Consider the following 20,551-nt stretch of genomic DNA (forward strand, 5'->3'; position numbering starts at 1 on the left):
AAGCAAAATGAAGAGTAAGGCCAGGCGCAGAGGTCAAGTCGTAGAGCACTAGGTTGCCCAGCACCAGCCTCTGAATCAAAACCGCAGTATTGCCAAGGGATAAAATAAAGTATTGAAAGTTAAGGTAACATGCAGGTAAAATATGATGGACAACAAAGAGGGACACACCTGTAATCACAACACTTAGGAGACTAAGCAGTATAATTATGAAGTTAAGATCAGACTTGGCTACATAATGAGACTGCATCTTAAATAACATAGAATAAAATAAATCAAACAAAAATTGTAATGACTAGGTTGTAGTTTAAGTGTAATTAAAGTAGTTTTGTATGCACAAAAATTACGTGCTTTGATAACTACAACTTTCAGTTTACACTGCAGTACAAGGTGCTCAGTGGCTGGAATCCCTCCAGAGGAACTCTATGGCAGTTGATGCACTTGTATTCTTGGCTGGACTGAGGGTTTTGCTAGGCAAACAGTGTTTTGATCTCAATTCGTGGATCCCACTTTCAACTCTTTTTTTAGTACACCACCTACAAATCTCCCCCATCTCAATAACAGGGCCTTCTGGCTTTCAAGTGAAGTTATCTTTGATATCTCTTAGGGTTCTCCTCCCCTTTGTCTGGAACTGCTCTGTTCCTGGGCCCACATTCAGCAGCTTATTCTGAGAAGAGTTGTAACTATATGCTAGCCATCTCTATCCATTACCATCTCCACCTCAAATTAGTCTTTGGTATCAATATGAGTCTGGTCAGAGGATAGAGACAGCCTGGGCTGGCTTTGAACCATGATCCTCAGACCTCAGCCTCTTGAATAGCTAGGATCACAGGAGTGAGCGACTGGCACCTGGCCATCATTTCTTTCTTCCAGGAAAATTTAGGGGGGTGGAATAGCACAGCAGCACATACATTTGATAGCAACTGCCCCAGGGTGAACCAGATGCTCAGATAAAACCACTGACTTTGATATTGCATTTGGTATCCAACAGGATATTGTTGGAATTAAGGTCTCAGTGTGTGATTCTGTTCTGGTGTGGGTAGTGAACAGCACTTACAATTGGTGTGAAGAGCCTCTTGGTTTCATCCTCTTATAGGCGGCAGGATTTTGAGATCCACCCCAGAAGGTATCCCCCTACTGGCCAGTTCCATTGATGAGATACATATACTCTTCTTTCTCCATCACCTGGTACAACCTGATGGTGTGTTTGTGCCATACCTTCTTGAAAATGTCCACTTCATTCTTTAACTGATGACTGGAGGACTCTCTCTGTTATGCCATGGTTGCAGGACCTCCTCCCCGCCCCGCAAGAAGACCACCGAGAGTCAGACTCTACAGCTGTTTTATTTAAACGGGCTGCAGCTTGGGCCTCTTCCTACACTCCGACACAGCGGAGCCTAGGAGGAGAGCCCTGAGCTAAGGATTTGCAGGTCTTATAAAGGCACACAATCAACCAAGTGTTTGGATTACCACCACGTGTTGCTTTGCTAGACAGAAACAAGCAACAAGTGGTCACTGTCTCAGATTTTAGCCTTTCAACCCCCGCCCCCCCCACGCTTGATTTATGGTCCTGAGCCACAATCTTGTGGCTCTGGCCCAAAACTAAACTTCAACAGCTCTTGATCTTGAACGAGTATACCAATAACAATCAGTCCATTTATCTTTTCTTGAGGCGTATGCCCAGTGGTTGGGTAGGATGCTTGGAGACTTCCCATGTTTCCTGATGGTCATCCAGGGCAAAGGGGTCAGCTGGTCTGGCATAGGAACAGTGGATCAAAGCAGCAACGCCGTCCATCTTAAGGGCAGTGGGTGTAGCCAGTAGCACTATGTAAGGTCCCTTCAATCGTGTTTCCTGAGATTGCAAATTGTGCCTTCGAACAAACACCCAGTCCCCTCGTTTAAACAAATGTGGGATAGGAATAGAAGCAGAATCATATAATGCTCTAAGTTGGGGCCACATACTCTTATGCACCAGCTGTAAATAGTCAAGCTTACACAGAAATTCAGTATCATCCAAATCAGCAAGCAATTAAGGACAAGCCGATAGGGTGAATTTCTTGTTCTAAACAAGGCAAAAGGAAGGAGTGATACCCAGTCTACACCAGTCTCCAAGGCCAATTTAGTTAAGGTCTCTTATAGAGTCTGATTCATACCTGCCCTGAACTCTGGGGTCTATAAGCACAGTGCAATTTCCAATCTGTCCCCAATGCAGGAGCTATTCCCTGACTTACTTTTGAGACAAAGGCTGGTCCATTGTCTGACCCATTGGGGGATGAGAAGCCATACCTGGGTAGAATTTCTTCCAGGATCTTCTTAGCCACGATATTTGTGGTCTCATGCTTTGTTGGGTAGGCTTCAACCCATACTGAAAATGTTTCTACATAAACTAGCAAATTTTTATATCCAAATTTTCCAGTTTTAATTTCTGTGAAGTCTATTTCCCAATACACAACTGGCCTATCTCCATGGAGGCGAGCTCCTTTTGTAACCGGCTGATTGGGGGCATTGGTGAGTTGGCAGGCTTTACAATTTTTAACAATGTCCTCAAGAGTTGATTCCCTTGCCTTTTTTACTTGAGTGTCAGAGCAAGTTCTGCATTCTTCAGGTTCCCATGTGAGAGACCCGATGGATTCTTTTAAGAATCCCCTTGCCCAATCTTTGTGGCAAGGTGATTCCCCTCACCAGTTTTCCACCAGTCTTTGTTTCCTTCTCTGCCAGGGGGTTTATAGGCCTTGGGAATTTTCTTTATCCACTCGAAGTCTTCTTGGGAATTCTGAGGCTCAGGAGGCAAAGCTCGTGGCCCTGGGTCTACTAGAGTCAGTACTTATGCTCCGGGCTGGAGGGCCGCCTCCTTAGTTGCCTGATCAGCCAAGTTATTTCCTTTGGTTAATGAATCAGTTCCCTTTTGATAGCCAGGGCAGTGCATGATGGCAATATTTGCTTTTTCCCATAAGGCCTGGATGAGGCTTAAAATTTCTTGTTTGTTTTTAATAGTCTTTCCCTCAGCTGTCAGCATCCTCCTCTCTTGGTAAATGGCTCCATGGACATGCACGGTGGCAAAAGCATACCGACTGTCTATGTAAATGTTTAGTCTCTTCCCTTTTCCAATTTGTAGGGCTTTTGTTAGTGCCACTAGCTCTGCTCTTTGTGCAGATGTTCTCTGGTGGAGTGCTTCTACCCACACTATCACAGTGTCCATGGTGACTGCTGGGCCCATGTACCTTTTTCCATCTCGAATGAAACTGCTGCCATCTGTGAACCAGGTATGCTCAGCATGAGATAGTGGTGAGTCCAACAAATCTGGCCTCTTTTCCTTGGCCCGGTTTCTCTTTTCATGGTCCATTTTACATTCTCTGTCCTTGCTTTCCTGTCTTTGCTCCTCTATCTCTCTTATTGTAAACCTTTCCTGCCGTAGCTACTAGATCCCTAATTATAGACTTTTCACCAAGGCTGTCTAGAGCCTGCAACTTTATGTCTGGTGCAGCTTGATTTATATAGGCAAACATAATCATCTGAGCCAACTCCTGGGTCTCAAGATCATATGGAGTATATTGACTAAAAGCTTCCAAGAGCCGCTCAAGGTATGCTGCTGCACTTTCACTTACTCCCTGTCTTACATCATAAACCTTGGCCATATTAGTAGGTCGGCAGGCCGCCGCCTTGAGACCTGCCAACAGAGCCTGGCGGTACATGAGGAGATGCTCCCTACCTTCAACTGTCTTGTAGTCCCATGTTGGTCGGATCTCAGGAAAATAGGCAGCGATCAGAGCAGGATCCGTGACGGGCACTCCTGTGGGCCACGGATATGTTTCTGGTCTGCCTCTCAGATATGGTCTCTCTCTTCAGTGGTAAAAAGAACTTGTAAAAGCTGACTGCAATTATCCCAAGTGGGCTGATGAGTAAAGTGAATAGTTTCAAACAAATGAATTAAATCCTGGGGTTTCTCAGAAAAGGGGGCGTTTTGTATGCACCAATTGTATAGAGCACTGGTAGAAAATGGACACTATTGGGTTGCTGTTGATCATCCACATCCACAGTACCTATGGCACGTAGGGATAAAAAGAGCTGCATTAGATGGGGGGTTGATCCCACTGCAGCGTTGAGTGACTGGCCCCTCAGAAACTTGAAGGGCAGGTGCCAAGTGTTCTATAGCTCCCTCCTCCTCTTGATCATTCTCAGGTTCTGCAAAAGGAACCTGGGAAGGGGAGTATGGGGGAGGACACATTTCTTCTTCCAAGTTATCTCCCTGAAAAACCCGGGGGTACACTTTCTTTTCCTCTTTCTTACTTTCTTTTTGTAAGTCTAGGGGGCTAGATGGAGTGTTGCACATGGTTTCCAGTCCTGTCAGTCATACAGTCCAAAAAACAATACAAACAAAACACATGCAGGCCTGACAGTTATTTAAAAAAATGCTTACAAAGTGGAGATCCCCCAAATTGGTCCACTGACTCCTGTCATGGCGGGGTTCCATACCCATGCCCCACAGCAGAAGGAGCAGACCCACAGTGGGCGAGTTGGGCTTCGGTTAGAAGGCTCTCGTGGTCAGTTCTGGCCCAACACCAAACCAACCCTCGCCCCACAATTCACACGGTGGGGTTCCAAGGACCTCCCCCCCTGCCCCACACAGCAGGGTTCCAAGGACCCCTGCCCCACACGGCGGGATTCCAAGTACCCCCGCCCCCATAAGGCGGGGTTCCAAGGACCCCGCTCCATATGGTGGGGTTCCAAGAACCCCTGCTCCACACAGCAGGGTTATCCCCTCCCCACAAGAGGATATGGAACATCTCCCAGTTCCTCCAGTGTTGTCATGCAAGCAGGTCCACTTTGACAACCCTTTACGAATTGGAGGGGCCATCCTCACAAGGGAAAATGAAAGTAAAACAGACAAACAAGAAGACAAGACAAATGAACAAAGACAGCGCTGTTTTACCTTTGGAGTCTGAGGTCTCCGGGATCTTTGGGGCATATCCTGAACCAGCCCCCACTAATATGTTATGCCATGGTTGCAGGAACCACCCCCCCTGCAAAAAGACCACCGAAAGTCAGACTCTACAGCTGTTTTATTTAAACGTGCTGCTGCTTAGGCCTCGTCCTACACTTCGGTACAGCGGAGCCTAGGAGGAGAGCCCTTAGCTAAGGATTTGCAGGTCTTATAAAGGCACACAATCAACCAGGTGTTTGGATTACCACCACGTGTTGCTTTGCTAGACAGAAACAAGCAACAAGTGGTCACTGCCTCAAACTTTATCATTTCATCCCTTCAGGAGTATTTTAACTGCCACTTCCATGTGTGTGAGGTGTGGATTGTCAGCTTCACTTGTCCATTGTTACCATGGTCAATGAGCTCTTTCATCTGGTATTGATTGATGATCTCTTCATTGAAGGATATGGAGGATGATTCTTTGTATTCTTCCATCCTTCTGCTATGATGGCAGGTAGCAAGTCTACCTAAAATTAACTAAATAAAATAATGGAAACACAGAAAAAATAAAAAGAAATACCAAAACCAAACGACAACTCACACCCCCCCCCCCAAATCAGAAAAATCATGAATTTGATTTGAGTCAGTCCATCGTGTCACCAATCAAGAGCTCCTAGAGGTGTTAACTGACATAGGTTGGAGCACAGTGTCTTCCTATATAGACTGCATGACCTCTCAAAATGGAGCTATCACAGCCCATCATAGTGACATCATGGAAGAAATGGACCAATCAGAGTCTGGGCCAGTGAAGTCAGAGAAAAAGTGGAACAATCATAGCTTGCCAGCATTGATACTCTAGCCCATAAGCTTCAAAGACTGTTGCTAAGGACTCCATGTGTGCTTGAGGTTGCTCTGGTCATTGTTATGCCATTCCTGAAACTACTAGGACAGTGGTCAAAGTCCTCTGATCTTGTAGAGGACTCCTGAATCTTATAAATTGCTTCTGTGGAGACACTGGCCAATAGCCTCCATGCTTGATGGCCACCTTATCCTATATTTGTTCCAGCAATGACATGGCAAGAAGACCTCTGTCCTTCTCAAGGACAGCTCTCCTACAATTTGCTTCTGAGGGGACAAGGCCCTAGCTGTCTTTGAGCCACAATCCTCACAATTCACCTTCCTGAGTAGTTAAGGTTATATGTCTGAGCCATTGTTAGGTACTTAGCTCATCTCTCCCATGGGGGAAGTATATATATTTGTTAGAAAGGTTGGTATTAGATATGTCCTTTTAACACCTTAAATGTGTTGCCCTTGCTGTCTAATATTTAATCTAGTGTCTGATTAGAAATTTGTCATAATATGATTGAAGATCCCTTGTTCAGTATATTTTTAATTTCAATTTAATTTTATTGCAAAGGTAATGTACAGAGGGGTTACAGTTACATAAATAAGTACATTTCTTATGGAAGGAACATTGTTATTTCTTCCATCGATTTTTTTTGTATGCTCAAAAAAAGAACTACTGATGCTTTTGCTGGTGCTATTGATCAATGGGTACTTTTGCTTTCTTTGTTCATGCATTTTTATAAGAAAATTTATATGCAGAGGGTTTACAGTTACTTAAGTCATCTAAAGAGTATACTTCATTTAATTTTCTAAATTTCAAATTTTGAACTTAATTATTTTCTTCTGTTTCTTTAGGGTAATTCTTTCTTCAGAGTTGTAGGACTAGTTAATATAATTTTGCATGATTTTTACACATGTAAATTATTCAGACACATATATTTTGTTTTTAAAATATTTATAATGTGAATATTTAAAGTTATTTTTTGAATTTTTTTCCTGAGGTAATCACAAGTCATATATATGTCTAGTAACTTTGAAAAATACTCTTACTGCTTTGCACCAGGGGCTTCCACCTCTACTCGTAACTACTGAGGAGGCTTAAAAATAGAACCAGGCCGAAAGTTTAGTGGACCTCCTTCTCAATCTATAGCTGGGTGCATTGAATCATTTCTACCACACTGCACTATCTACAGGCAAAGATTGGAAGGACTGCGGAATCCAGGCCAGCCAAGGTAGGAAGCTAGACAAGTTGGTCTGCAACTCTGATGCCATTGATGTTGGGAAGGCTAAAATGACAGATCAGGTGCATGTTCTTGTGGAAAGGGAACACCTATCCTAAAATTAACCACTGATATGACGCCAGCCTAGCAAGAGCAATAACTCAAGTCGAAATCCCCACTTTCCCACAACCAAAATAAGTATATACATTAATATGCAAAAACTTAGTAGAATCCGTTCTTTGCTCTAATATCAGCTTTATCTGATTATCATATGATGTCACAGAATAGGTTCTTTATTAAACTTAAGATATATTTTAAAAGACCTAGAAAACTCTTTCTCACTTATTAAGTGCAAATGTATGGCAAATTGTCTCATTTCTTACATATTTGACTATCACTATAAATTCAGCTTATGATTAGTATGAATAGTAACATGTTCTGATTAATTACTTTACTTTGTAACAGTTTTTAAACTTTTTGCTTCTCTACTGAAGTTTAATTATTAAACCAAAATCAACTACTGGGGAAATACATGGACACCTCATTCCGACTGGTACTCAAAGTCTCTGGTTAGGGAATTCTGATGAAGACAAGGAAGAAGATGAAAAAGTGAGGAATGGTATCATTTGCAAGAAAAAAATGGAGAAGGATCCAAGCAAATTTCTTCTTTGGCCTGCTGAAATTAATCGGCTTTCTACAGTGTGGCGAAAACTTTCGAAAAAGGCCACTCGTGTGAATACTAGGGATGACGATGAGTATACCGCTCTTCATCAGGAAACCTACAGTTGACACTGAGACATTTTCCATGAGTTGGTGGCTCGAGGCAGATATTCATGCAATAACTGTGAATGGCTGGACACACCTGCACAGTGCTTATACGTGGAATAATACCAGTGTGGCTTCATTCTTACTTCATCATGATACACATACCAATGTCTAAACGAAAGGCCTCTTGACCCCCTTGCAACTTGCTGCTGGGAATAGAAAGAGCAAAGATACGTTTGATCTCCTTCTTTTGAACCATTATACTAAACCAGGTCTGAAGAACAACTTGGAAGAAACTGCATTTGATACTGCCAAAAGATAAGTATGTGTGACTACCTCTTTGAAGTTGTGAAAGGCTGTACAAATTGTTCTCCTATGTCTTAATGATTTGGATAAGTTACTTAAATTTCAAAAATGCCAGTCCATCCTTTGTCTCTGCACAAAATATTTTCACAATACAAAGCCACAGCAATAGCTTACTTTAAAATTCATGGATTCCATGGTATTCTTCCAAATGAATTGCCTGACTTTGATGTCAAAATATATTCAAGAGTTGTTTGTATACATATATAATGATTTCTGTAGAGCTTGTGATTTTTTAAATCAGAAATAATTTTACCGTATCTGTTGAAATGAGTAGTACAGAATCTGAAGATATTTCTGGTGCTTGTCTAAAGAAAGTATATTTTAACATATTCTGTATTCTGTTTGTAAAATGTCCATAATCTATTTCATTCTCTCCTAGATATAATACTTTGAATACTACATTGTTATATATTATATAAATTCATTAATAAATGTGTCCTTACAGATTGCATTCCATATAAAAACAGTTTGAGATTCTTTTTTCTCCTAGGTCCTTATAGTATTTTATTTCTTTCTGATAAAATTAAAATGTTATCTAATTTCAAAAGTTTTGTAAAGGTTATGCTATGTAAAGACATTTCTAAGGTGAAGATTTAATACACTGATATCAAACTATAATTATATGAATCACATATGTTGTTACACTTGTATTTTTGTAATCAACTTTTTAATAACTGCTTTTCATTTCTAGCAACTGAAGAATGAAAAATATGGAATAATTAGCATATTTTCATATCATCCTTGTCCAAGTGGCATGTTAATCTCTATATTGTTGTAATTTATGTATACGTGCTGCCGAAGCATGTAGTATCCTGAAAATTTAAGAAGTTAATGATGCAATCTTTATACAGGCATTTTTCCTTGGTTGTCTATTTGTAACAAGGAAACCTTATTGTTACTAACAATGCTATTGATCTTATTTCTCTGAAATTCTGTGTATAGTGGAAAAAACATATTATTCGGTAGATTGCTCACACTTGCATTTTTTTGCCAATGACTATTTTAAGTATTTTTCATTTTAAACTTGATCATACTTTGAAGCCTTTATAGCTAGGTTCAAAGAGATGGCTTTTCAAGTACTTATTTATCAACTGAGTTAGCTTTGTGGAGCTAATGGATTCAAAGTAAGCCTTGCTGAAGTGCTACTTCTAAACTTTTGCAGCTTAAAATTTCCCAAATGAGGTTTTAGTGGCACAAATGTCTACTGATCCTTTACCCTTTTTCCATATAGTAACAGACCAAACAGAATATCTTACCCTGACAGCAAAGATTATCTTAGTGGAACAAAACTAATCTTAGTTACAAGGGATCATAGAGAAATAAACAGTTCTGAATAGAAAGTATTTTATCAAAATGTAATTATTATACCTACCATTTCAAAAATAGCTAAAGCAAGAAGGTGAAAAAAATTGTTCTTTTGCATGATTACCTAATGTCCTGACCTGTCTACCATCCAACCAGGCAGGAACATACACTACTGAATTTCTATCACCAAATATTTCCATAGATCCAGGAGAAGTCCATATTTTTCTCCTTGATATTAGGCCTTAAATTGGTAATGTTTTAATGACAGTGTTTCCTCTTGCCTCTAGGCTGTAAATCTACAAATGGTAAAGCTTTAGGTCTAACTCTACCAAACTCTGAGGTAGAGATAATGGAATAATACTGTAAAACAGAGTTGCCTTTGATACCCTAACCACAACAGAACAATGAAAAATATTTCCTTATATTACATATAGTTATAAAGTTTGTATGTATATGTGCTAATTTTATATTTCACACAATGAAACTTACTAGAATTAATCGATGATTTGACAAATAAATTGATATTTATTACAATAAATAAATTGGAATATAAATAATTAGGTTTAGAATATATATTAGAATATAAGAAGTATCAATGCAATGTCTTCGGTATAAATTTATGATACCTTCTAAGTGTTCTTAATCTACTGAATTCACAAGGTAAAAAAAAAAATGTTGTTTTCCTCTAATCTGCAAGGGATTTTACTCTGCTGCTCTGTATATTGTTTTAACTCGCTGGACCCAGAATGGTTTTCCCCATATTTCTGATCATACCCAAATATTGCTGATATGATGTGCAAAAGGTATTATTATTCTACAGGACCCACGCGTCCTAGGATCCCAGGTCCCAGTTATCTGCATCATCAGATAACAAGGGCAAGTCTTCTCACCTAAGCCCATGCAACATGCCAACAGAAAGTAATTGAAGACTCATCTTAACTTCTCATTTCCTATAATAATTTAGGGCCTCAATTACACAGGGTTTAGCAGTAAGCAATTGTGAAATGCAAGGCAACTTAAAATGAAAGATGAGATCACAAACTCTGAGAGAAACTACTGTAATTCACACTTTCAATTTACAGATGACCAGCCCATATGAGTGAACAAGATCACAAATGTCACAAGAATATCTTTAATACCCCTCTCCTAATGATTAATGAAAGATTTCAGTCCAGTATAAGTAGGCCAAAAAATAGTTCCTGGAAAGATAAGATCCATAATTTGTCTACCAAGGCTCAGAAAACTTGAATTAGAAGTCAAATAGAATTCAGAAAAACATTAATTGAGAAGATCCTTAGTGCTTCAAAACACTGGTACTTCAGTAAAACTTGGTTATGTAGTATAAAAAGGTTGTCATTTTCAAATCAATGGTAACCTATATTTAATCTCCTGAAAATATATTCCTTTTAAAATAATTTTTTTAGGGGGTCTGGGCGTGGGGCCTGATCTCTTGGCCTAGGCGCTGTCCCTCTGCTCTTCAGCTTAAGGCTAGCACTCTACCACTAGGGCCACAGCACAACTTCAAGATTTTTTTCTTTTTGGTTTTTTCTTTTTGATTTTAAAAGATCAAGAATATTTGCCTTATCATGTTGTTTGATGTTTTCCTTAAGAAATATGACTTCAAGTCTTGAATATGGGTACTTATCAGAGATGTGACAAACATAAAATCTGTCTTCTATTTCTATCATATTCCTCCACAGTAATAAATTTTAGTTTTCTTCTTTTCCCAAAAGTTATAGGTAGTAGAAAATATTATCCCATGTAAAATAAAATAATTACAAACCATTGTACGAAGACATTTATAAAAACTGCTAGTTAGCAAAACATTCTAAGCCATTTATAAACTTTCTTGTTGACTAAAGATTAATCTTACAAATGGATAAGAATAAAATCATGTCTAGGTCCTTCACGTCTCCAGTCTTTCAAATTGTTATTGCAGATGAATTAATTATGGAAATATAAGCTGATATCAGTTCAAGTATATGCAGGTTTTGAAATGCCATGGAATGTATATAAACCTGTCAAAGTATGAACAGACAGTTTAACAGAATGACTATCAAGAAGTTGAAACCAGAGAAGAATATTAGTAAAAACATAGAATGAATGAAAAATTAAAAAGTGGCAAGTACAACTAGAATATTCAATGTACACATGTGATAAAGGAAGTGGTAAATCTGAAATAAATCTTGGAGAAGGGGTTGGTTGAGAATGATAGAAGGAGTGACTCTGATCCAGAAGCACTGGACAATTACATGGATATATTTAATTGTAACACACTACCACAACCTTTTGAAATTCAGTTAAAAACACAACAAAAACCAAACACACAAATATCACAACCAAACAGCAATCTCTAGAGAGTATGAATATGACCTCTCAAAATTTTAAATAGTTAATCAAAGGTAGTATGGGAAAAGCAAACCAACTGTTCAAAGAGGGCAGTTTGGGGTAGGGGAGAATTTTGAACAGATTTAAATAGATTGTCTAAGGTTATAAATCACTTACATCTGCAGCAAATATTTTCTAATGGGAGATCTCTTTGTCTGAACTGGATATTCCAGTCCTGAGATACACTTGATAGCTGGTGAATATAGAATGGAAGAAACAAGATCAAAACCCATTACTCCACTGGAGAGAAAACAGTCCTCTATGTTTTCTCTCATCTCTCTTTACTACTCTTTTTCATACTTTTCAGTCAAGTGATTTTGAATTATGTCTTTCCTTCTTTGTTCTGGCAAAGTAATCGGTCAATGTAATTCACTAAAGATTATTTGCCATTTTTTCTATTATGCTGTTTACTTGTCCAAGCGAGTCCATTAAACTTCCCTCTTGCCTTTGGTTGCCATGAAAACCCAACATCTATGATAATGAGGACAAACTCTTATGTAAAACATTGTCTCCAAAAAAACAATCGAAGAAGCTGTGATCAAAAATATTTAGCTATACTTTTTTGTTCTTTTACCTTGAAAGTCTTCTTGTGTCTAAAGTGCCAACAAAAATAAGTACTCCACCACTTTTTGGTTCAATTACTTCTAACTTTAAAGATCTAGATTGCTAACAAGATGCTTAGAGGAAACCGAAGAATACTCCACTTTTATCTTCTCACTTAAGACTCTCGTTAGATACCATATCAGGAACAGTGAAGTTATTCTTTGCAAAATTACTTCAGTAGATTATTTTTCTCTTGGTCTTGCATTTGCTTAACAAGATGTATGGAGGGGCTGGGAAGTTGGCTCAGTGGTAGAGTACTTGCCTTGCATGCTCGAGGCCATGGGTTCGATTCCTCAGCACCACATAAGAAAAAAAGCCGGAAGTGGCGCTGTGGCTCAAGTGGTAGAGTGCCAACCTTGAGCTGAAGAGCTGAGGGGCAGCGCCCAGGCCCAGAGTTCAGGTCCCACGACCAGATGCCCCCAAAAAACAAAGAAACAAGATTTTTGGAGAAGAATAGAGTTAAATCACCCATACCTTGGATGACAATGTCTGTTACAAAGGACAGTACTTCTATGTCCTATTTCTATGTCCCCCTCTTAGCTCTTACCTGATTTCCAATTAAACACAGCTTCTTGGCTTAAAGTCTAGTGAAGTGGAAGGATTATAAGGCCTCCCCCACTGCTATGTCTTCATGGTTTCTCTTTTAAAACTGTTTTATTTGGATGTGGAATTTATTTTTATGTCTTCATTCTATCTAGTGTGCATTGAAGTGAGCCAAATAGGCTCTGTAAAACCACTTTAGGTAGCAAAAATATTAAGACAATCTATTTTAAAAAGTTTTGGTCTCCCTCCACTGCTGAAGCCAATACGCTTAGCTAGGGCTTCTAAGAACACTGTTTTCTTACTTTTTCCATTTGCTCTTCTTTTCTGATCCCAAAACTTTTTGCTTATGTAATAAGAGAAGTCTTCACTGTCTCATGTTAATAATGATATTATATTTTTGAGCCACTTAGAAATGTGAAATCATTGGTTTGAAGTATCCAATCAGATTTTTTTCTGTGTTTCAGTGCTTTATGTGCAAAGACATTGTAGAAAGTATTATAAACAGAAAAGTATAAACCCAATACCTTCTTTCATTGTGGAAGGCACTTTCTCCCTACATAGTTTGACCCCAATTATCTTTTTCAGAGAATTACTGTTTGGTAAGTAAAGGTCAAATCACAATTTTGATGTCTTTTTTTAAAGAACTTTGAATTTAAATTCCACTACAACCTTGTTTCACACAGTAAGAGTATATTTCTTGGGTAAGGACAGTTCTCAAGGTTACCTACAGGATTTACAGCAAGGTTTGTGAGGTTTGTTTGTTTAGTGTGAAAAAGAGTCATCCTCACCCACATTGCTCCCTCTGAGCTAAGTCTCCATGGATTTCTTTGCATGAAAGCCTATTCTCCCAGGCAATTTAAAAAAAATTTTAATAGGATAACTTGTTAAAAAGTTTGAACAATTAAAATTTACCTGTCATAACTTTAAAACTCTTTTGAAATTCCTTTAACAGAATCCTAATTCCACCATTACCATCAAAAACAGTTAACATGTTGTTTTCATGATATCGTGTCCATGAAACTATTATTTTCCAGGGCCTTTGTTATGCTATATATATGACCATATATGCTGATGCTAAGCAAAATGAAATCCAAGATAAACAGAGATTTATATTTGCGGTTGTTGTTTTTAATGCACTATGTGATTTTTATTTTCTTTTGGCATTTTTCCCTATGGTTTATTCCCTGCTGTATTTGATTTTGATACCCTATGTATTGGTATACATTTACCTTAATTAGGGAAGGGAATAGGAACAACAAAATGGCGAGAAACAGGACAAAGGGCAAACCAATGCAATAGAAATGCTCACAAGACAATATGATGGAAATGTACGTTAAACTTGTGAGGGGTATTGTGGTGAAGGAAAACTGTGAGAAAAATGAGAAAGGGGATAACAAATTTGAAACATTATGTATTCACTACCTTACAATTTCTGTAACTCCACTGTACATAACTTTGACAAGAAAATTAAATTAAATAAATAAGCTACATGAAATAAAATTTCACTGTATTGGTATAGTAGATATTATTATTTTTTAGTAACTTTTAAAAATCAATACTATTTGGCATTAAATATGAATTAATTACCCCTTTTTAATCAGAGGGCCATCAACTTGAATGTTATCTAACTAGACAATATTTTCACAATATACTTGCCAATATTTTGAAAAAAGAATAAATTTAAACTTTCTCATAGTAAAACAGAAAAGTTTCATTCTATGGAAACCCATAACTTTAAAAGTAAATAAGTTGTTAAGAGGACAGAATATATGTGTTCTTCAAGATTCCTATGACTAATAACTACTCATTTTCAAATTCTGAACATTCCTACCTGAGAGCTTCAAAACAGTACCTGTTTGCATGTTATGTAATTCTGCAGTAGATTCATATTCCAATGGGTTGCTACAGATTGAGAAGTAAACAGAAAAATAGCCACATTCTGGTAAAGGATAAAACTATGAAGCATCTGTAATAACTAATTCTTCAAGAGTAAGCAATTGCTTATCAGAGTAAGCTATTATTTCTATGACCATTAATCCGAAGATTTATGCCATAAAGTCATCCTAGCCCAACAGTTTCCAAGGTGTAGGGTGCACGTCAAAATTCCCTTAACTTACATCACAAATAGCTTATCTCTATTGTGAAAAAATACTACACCTCTGCTAATGTGATGCCTTCCATTTTCTCGAAAGAACATCACAATAAATTGGGTTGCATCATTTTCCCCCACTGGTATTGTTGAGGTCAGAACATTTGCAAATATTATTCATATTTATACTTTTTTAAACTATCATAGATATTCAGGATGCTAAGTGCGCAATGTTACAGTTCAAAGCACACCCAGGCAGGAAGGTTCCTTAGATGTTTATCTCCAATAAACTTCTCAGCAAAAGCCAGACAGAAGTGGCACTGAGATTGAAGTGGTAGGGCACAAGCCTTGAGCATAAACAGGCTCAGAGACAGTGTTTAGGCCCAGAATTCAAGCACTAGGACAAACCAATAAAACAAAAACAAAAATGAAAACAAACCCCAAACCTAGCATTTTTCTCATTGTATACAGAGGAACATAATTAAGGAAATTGCTTCCTGTGTTACATTGGTGGAAGAAAGAAGATGTCACACAATTATTCTCCTCATACTATGTTATACCAAAGCCTCAAAAAATTGCTTTTTCTAAATTTATAAATTAATATCATCCATTTCTTGGCAACTCTGTCTACATTATTCACATTATCATTTAATACATGAATGGTTGGAATTATCTATTAACTAATTTCTAATTATCTCTTTCTTGAAAGAATAGTCTAGGCAAGTAGACTGCAAGAATCATTTGTGAATTTGCCAATTAAACCTTCTACTTAAAAATAATTTTGTGGCTGGGAAGGTGGCTTAGTGGTAGACTGCTTGCCTTACATGCATGAGGCCCTGGGTTCGATTCCTCGGCACTACATAAGCAAAAAAAAAAAACCCGCAAGTGGTGCTGTGGCTCAATTGGTAGAGCACTAGCCTTGAGCTGAATAGCTGAGGGACAGTGTGCAGCCCCAGAGTTCAGGCCACATGACTGACAAAAAAAGAAAAGAATTTTGTAGTATCCAATAGAATATGAAATTACAAACAAAACCAAAATATTTATTTTAAATTTCAATTCTAATTTAGCAACATTTATAAAGTCCTACATTAGACAAACTTTGCTATTTCTCCAGCTTAAGCTTTTGTAATCCTTCATCATTTCTTTGGAATCCAACAGAATGATGATTACTTAATTTCTCAAATTTTAGAAGGTATTCATGAGTCATTTTGCATCTAAGAATATTCTGTAATGGAGAGAGAATTTAAAACACAAGTGAGGATTATATATGAGTTGCATTTCAATAGGTAACTTGACTTCTCAAAAAATGACAAAATTAGCCCAACCTTCCAACTGTGTATTCCTTTCTTGTTTGGTTTGTTTTATTAGTACAAAATTATCCTACCTGGTCCAGGGAAGATATCACTATGTAATTCCACTCTCTAATCTGTTTTAGTCTGAGTGCTAGAATTCTAGGCTTATATCACATTGCCCTGCCATAGTTTCTTGTTTTATTTAATCTAGATACAGATGAGAAATTCTGAATTTCTCCAGTGATATTACCCCTACACTGCTCAGACTGTTTCTGTACTATTTTCAAACATTATCTAACATTTGACACAGGATATGAACATTTTCACATGCACCTGCGGGGTCTCTGATTCATTCCTCAATGGATCTGATAACTTTAATAATGATTACTTGATTCTCTTACTATCTCTGGTCCCTACCTATTCTCAAAAATTTTTGAAAAAAGTAATTTGAGGACTTTCTTATATTAAAAATTATCACATGATTCTAGTGTTACTCAGGACATATTTTCTATTGTTTTCTAACTTTTCTACATTTTATGAGAGTCGTTTCATTTGTGTATTTGTGTGTGCACATATAAGTGCCTCAGTGTGTATGTGTATGTTTGTATGTATGTATGCAAAAGCCTCAAGCTCTTATTCATCAATCTTGCTCATGACTGGTATTCCATCACTTGAACCATTCTTCCAATCCAGGTTTTGGATCCTCAATTATAGGTACTGTTGCAAAGACTTTTCTTCCCTAGCTGGATGCAAAGGGAAATTCCCAGACTCCTTTACATTCTTAGGTTTTATTTCTCTAGGAGTATCAACTTTTAATTATAAACATTTTTGTGAGTGTAAGTCTATGCTGTAGCCCAGGTTTTTAACTCAAGAATTCATATAAAGATAGATGAATATACCCATTACATATCCTGAGTGTACACTGTTAGAAATGTGATAGTAAGCTGAGTGGTGGTGAGATCTGAGGATTGGGGTTCAAAGCCAGCCCGGGTAGGAAAGTTCCGGAGACACTTTTCTGCAATTAACTACACGAAAACTGGAAGTGGCACTGTGGATCAAGTGGTAGAGCATTAGCCTTGAGCTGAATAGCAGAGGAACATTGTCCAGGCCCAGAGTTCAAGTGCAAAGACCACCACCAACAACAATAAATATATAAGGAAAGAAAAAGAAATATCCTCTTAGCCAGCAGTTCATTGCTAGTATAAGCCCTGTTCTCTCAAGATGGATTTTTTTTTTTCAGTTAAGTCCATGCTCTTTTATCTGACTTGCATTGGAACCAGAATTATACTTTCCATTCTACTTTCTACAGAGTTGTGTGATTAGCAAGCGTGATTTAGGAAGGGAGTGGCCTCATACTTCGTGTTCCACCTAGGAGTAATGCTTTCTCTATATCACTCCCATACATCTACATACTGGACTTGGCTTTATTGTTTCAATGTTGTCTTATTTGTAGAGTCTTCTATAGTGTATTGAACCCATATATTTTAACACAGAACTTCTCTTTCTCCTATTATTGCTATAGTTTCCCTTACTGTTAACTCATATACACTTGGGAAATAATGTGCTGTACATATACTCACAAAAAGAATGATCTGAGAACCTTCTTACCATTTAAAATTCACTTTAATTTACAGAGACCTTACAAAGTTTGAACTCAATATATGCATGAATAATATATTTATAAGCAATATAAATTTCATATTTTCTCTACTGTTTTCTCTGAAACACGTGTTACCTCAGTTCCAAAGGTGTCCTTGTGTTATTTCAGTAAAGCCAGAAAACATTCATTACACCTCAAGCAGCACCATCAATTTTTACTTGAAGTAACGGTAACTGGATATGGAAACTGATCCCAGGAGAGGAATTGAACATAGAGGAATGACAAAGTTCAAGTTAACTTGTGCTTTCCTTTTTACTGTACAAGAAAAGAATCCCAAGGCTTGAAGGAAACTCTGTCCTGGACTTTTTTGAGTATGTTCTTTACTCATATAAAACTTTTCTGTAAAGTTATAGTTGAGAGTATTACAAAAAGAAATAATGTGCCATTTGAAAGCCATCATAGAACAAAAGGAAATAACGTTGTTTTAAAAGTGTTCTACTGCAAAGAAACAAAGACATGGAGGTTTTAAATTGCCTTATGGAAGGATATTTCACACCTGAGATGAATCTCTATTTGCAGGAGTCAGTTATCAATTTCTTTAGTCTGGTCCTGAGTTCTCCAGAGCAATAAGGATTCCAAAAAAGCAGGATCCAGTGAGTATGATCACCAAAAGTAGCCTCTTGTCAAATGAGTACTCCTTTAAGGAGGGTCCCAAAGAAATATCTGGGTTTTTTTGTTTGCTTGTTTGTTTAGTGTGTGCTGGTTCTGGGGCTTGAATCCAGATGCTGGACCCTGTCCCTGAACAGTTTTCTTTCCTGCCCATCTGCCCCCAAAGCTAGTACTCAACTGCTTGAGCCAAAACTCTACTTGTTCTTTTTTGGTGGTTCAATAGAAATGAGTTTGAAAGACTATCCTGTCTGGGTTAGCTTTGAACTAAGATAGTAAGAAAGCTAAGTGACATCAACTGAATAGACTTCTCTTTTGAAACATCTAATATTTGATGAAGTTTGTAAAGCTAATATTTGACAATTTTTAAAAGTAGAGAATATGTCCAGCAAAGAAGCCATAAAGTAAATAATTCAGCAAAAGTAGGTGCATTGAATCATTTTGGAATTTATTTTTCTGCTTGGGAAGATTATTAATCTTGTCGTTCCTTTGGGGGAAACAAAGTCATATTTCACTTTATTTGTTGGTCGTGGGGCTTGAACTCTGATCCTGGGTGCTGTCCTTCAGCTCTTCAGGTCAAGTTGAGTGCTCTACTACTTTTGCTACAGCACCACTTCTGGGTTTCTGGTGTTTAATTGAAGATAAGGGTCTCATGGGCTTTCCCGACCAGGCTGGCTTTCAACCACAATCCTCTGGTCTCAACATCCTGATTAGCTAGTATAACAGGCGTGAACCACCAGCACCTGGCTCATATTTGTATTTATGTGCACTGAATGACACTATGTAATCAAACAATGGAAATTTGAACCAAATGATGCCATTGCAGCTTTTCAGAAAATTTGAGGTAGCAATAAATATGTCCTCCTTTTCCATTCTGTTACATTAATGCCTCATTAGCTATGGGACCCCTCCATTAGCATCCTCTACCATCTGTATAGGTGTATTTAGTATCAGGAAATGTTCATAGAGAAATATAGAAAGACAGATTTTTAGAAAGCAAAGGATATCGAGTATGAAAGAACAGCATAGAGAGAGATATATTTATCACACAGAGATTAAGAAATAGCCTAAGAGATTTACAATGCTAAAGGCAATGAGGAATAAGCCTAGTTGAAAACCAGTTCTTCAATAACCAAAATTGTTTTGTAGAACATTTTCTCGTATACCTTAGTTACTATCATTTATTCCTTCCATCTGGAGTTATTTTTTCTCTTGTGTCACAAATATTAATTAGCCTCTGCCTTTTTTTATTCCTTCCATCTGGAGTTATTTTTTTCTCTTGTGTCACAAATATTAATTAGCCTCTGCCTTTTTGTTGCGGTCACTGACCAAAAAGGTTTCCAAATGTCACTTAGATTACCCTTCTCTTTGTGATTAGTAGTGACCCCACAAAATCCTGGAATCTTTGAATTTCCAGAATTAATCTTCACCTGACATCTAAGCACATTCCTGGCATTAATTGCTGTGACCTAATGACCAAAACTTTTTTTAACACAGTATTATAAATAAAACACATGAATTAGGGACTATTGTTAGGTGTGAGTTTGTAAGGAGCAATTATATATTCAAAGTATGGATTCTTTATTTGCATTTACTAATTTTTTTCTTTTTATATTTTGAACATTCTGTACAGAAGGGTTACAATTACATGGGCAAGATGAGTACATTTCTTATCAAGCATTGAATCCTCCTCCTTTGGTTCCCCTTCCCACCCTCTCCCATCCTCCACCTGCCCCCAGACCCAATCCTCATTCCTACCCCCCCCACCAAAGTTATAAAGTTCGTTTTTGACATAACAACTTGCATATCTCATTGTTGCAATGGGTACACCTGTATCCCTATTTAAATGATGTGATTTTTCCCTTCCCCTCCACAAATTATACCATTATCAAGTACAGTGAAAGCAAGGGTTATACTCTGGGTGAGAGACATACAAAACAACAAAGAAAT

General features: G+C 37.7%; 1 pseudogene; it reads right to left on the reverse strand.

The window, feature by feature from the left end:
- Positions 1–8,819: 8,819 nt before the first annotated feature.
- On the reverse strand, positions 8,820–8,919 carry LOC122127575 (annotated as a pseudogene).
- Between the last annotated feature and the right edge of the window lie 11,632 nt (positions 8,920–20,551).

The sequence above is a fragment of the Dipodomys spectabilis genome, unplaced genomic scaffold, assembly GCF_019054845.1.
Source record: "Dipodomys spectabilis isolate Male_0828 unplaced genomic scaffold, ASM1905484v1 ptg000303l, whole genome shotgun sequence".
NCBI classification, from domain to species: Eukaryota; Metazoa; Chordata; class Mammalia; order Rodentia; family Heteromyidae; genus Dipodomys; species Dipodomys spectabilis.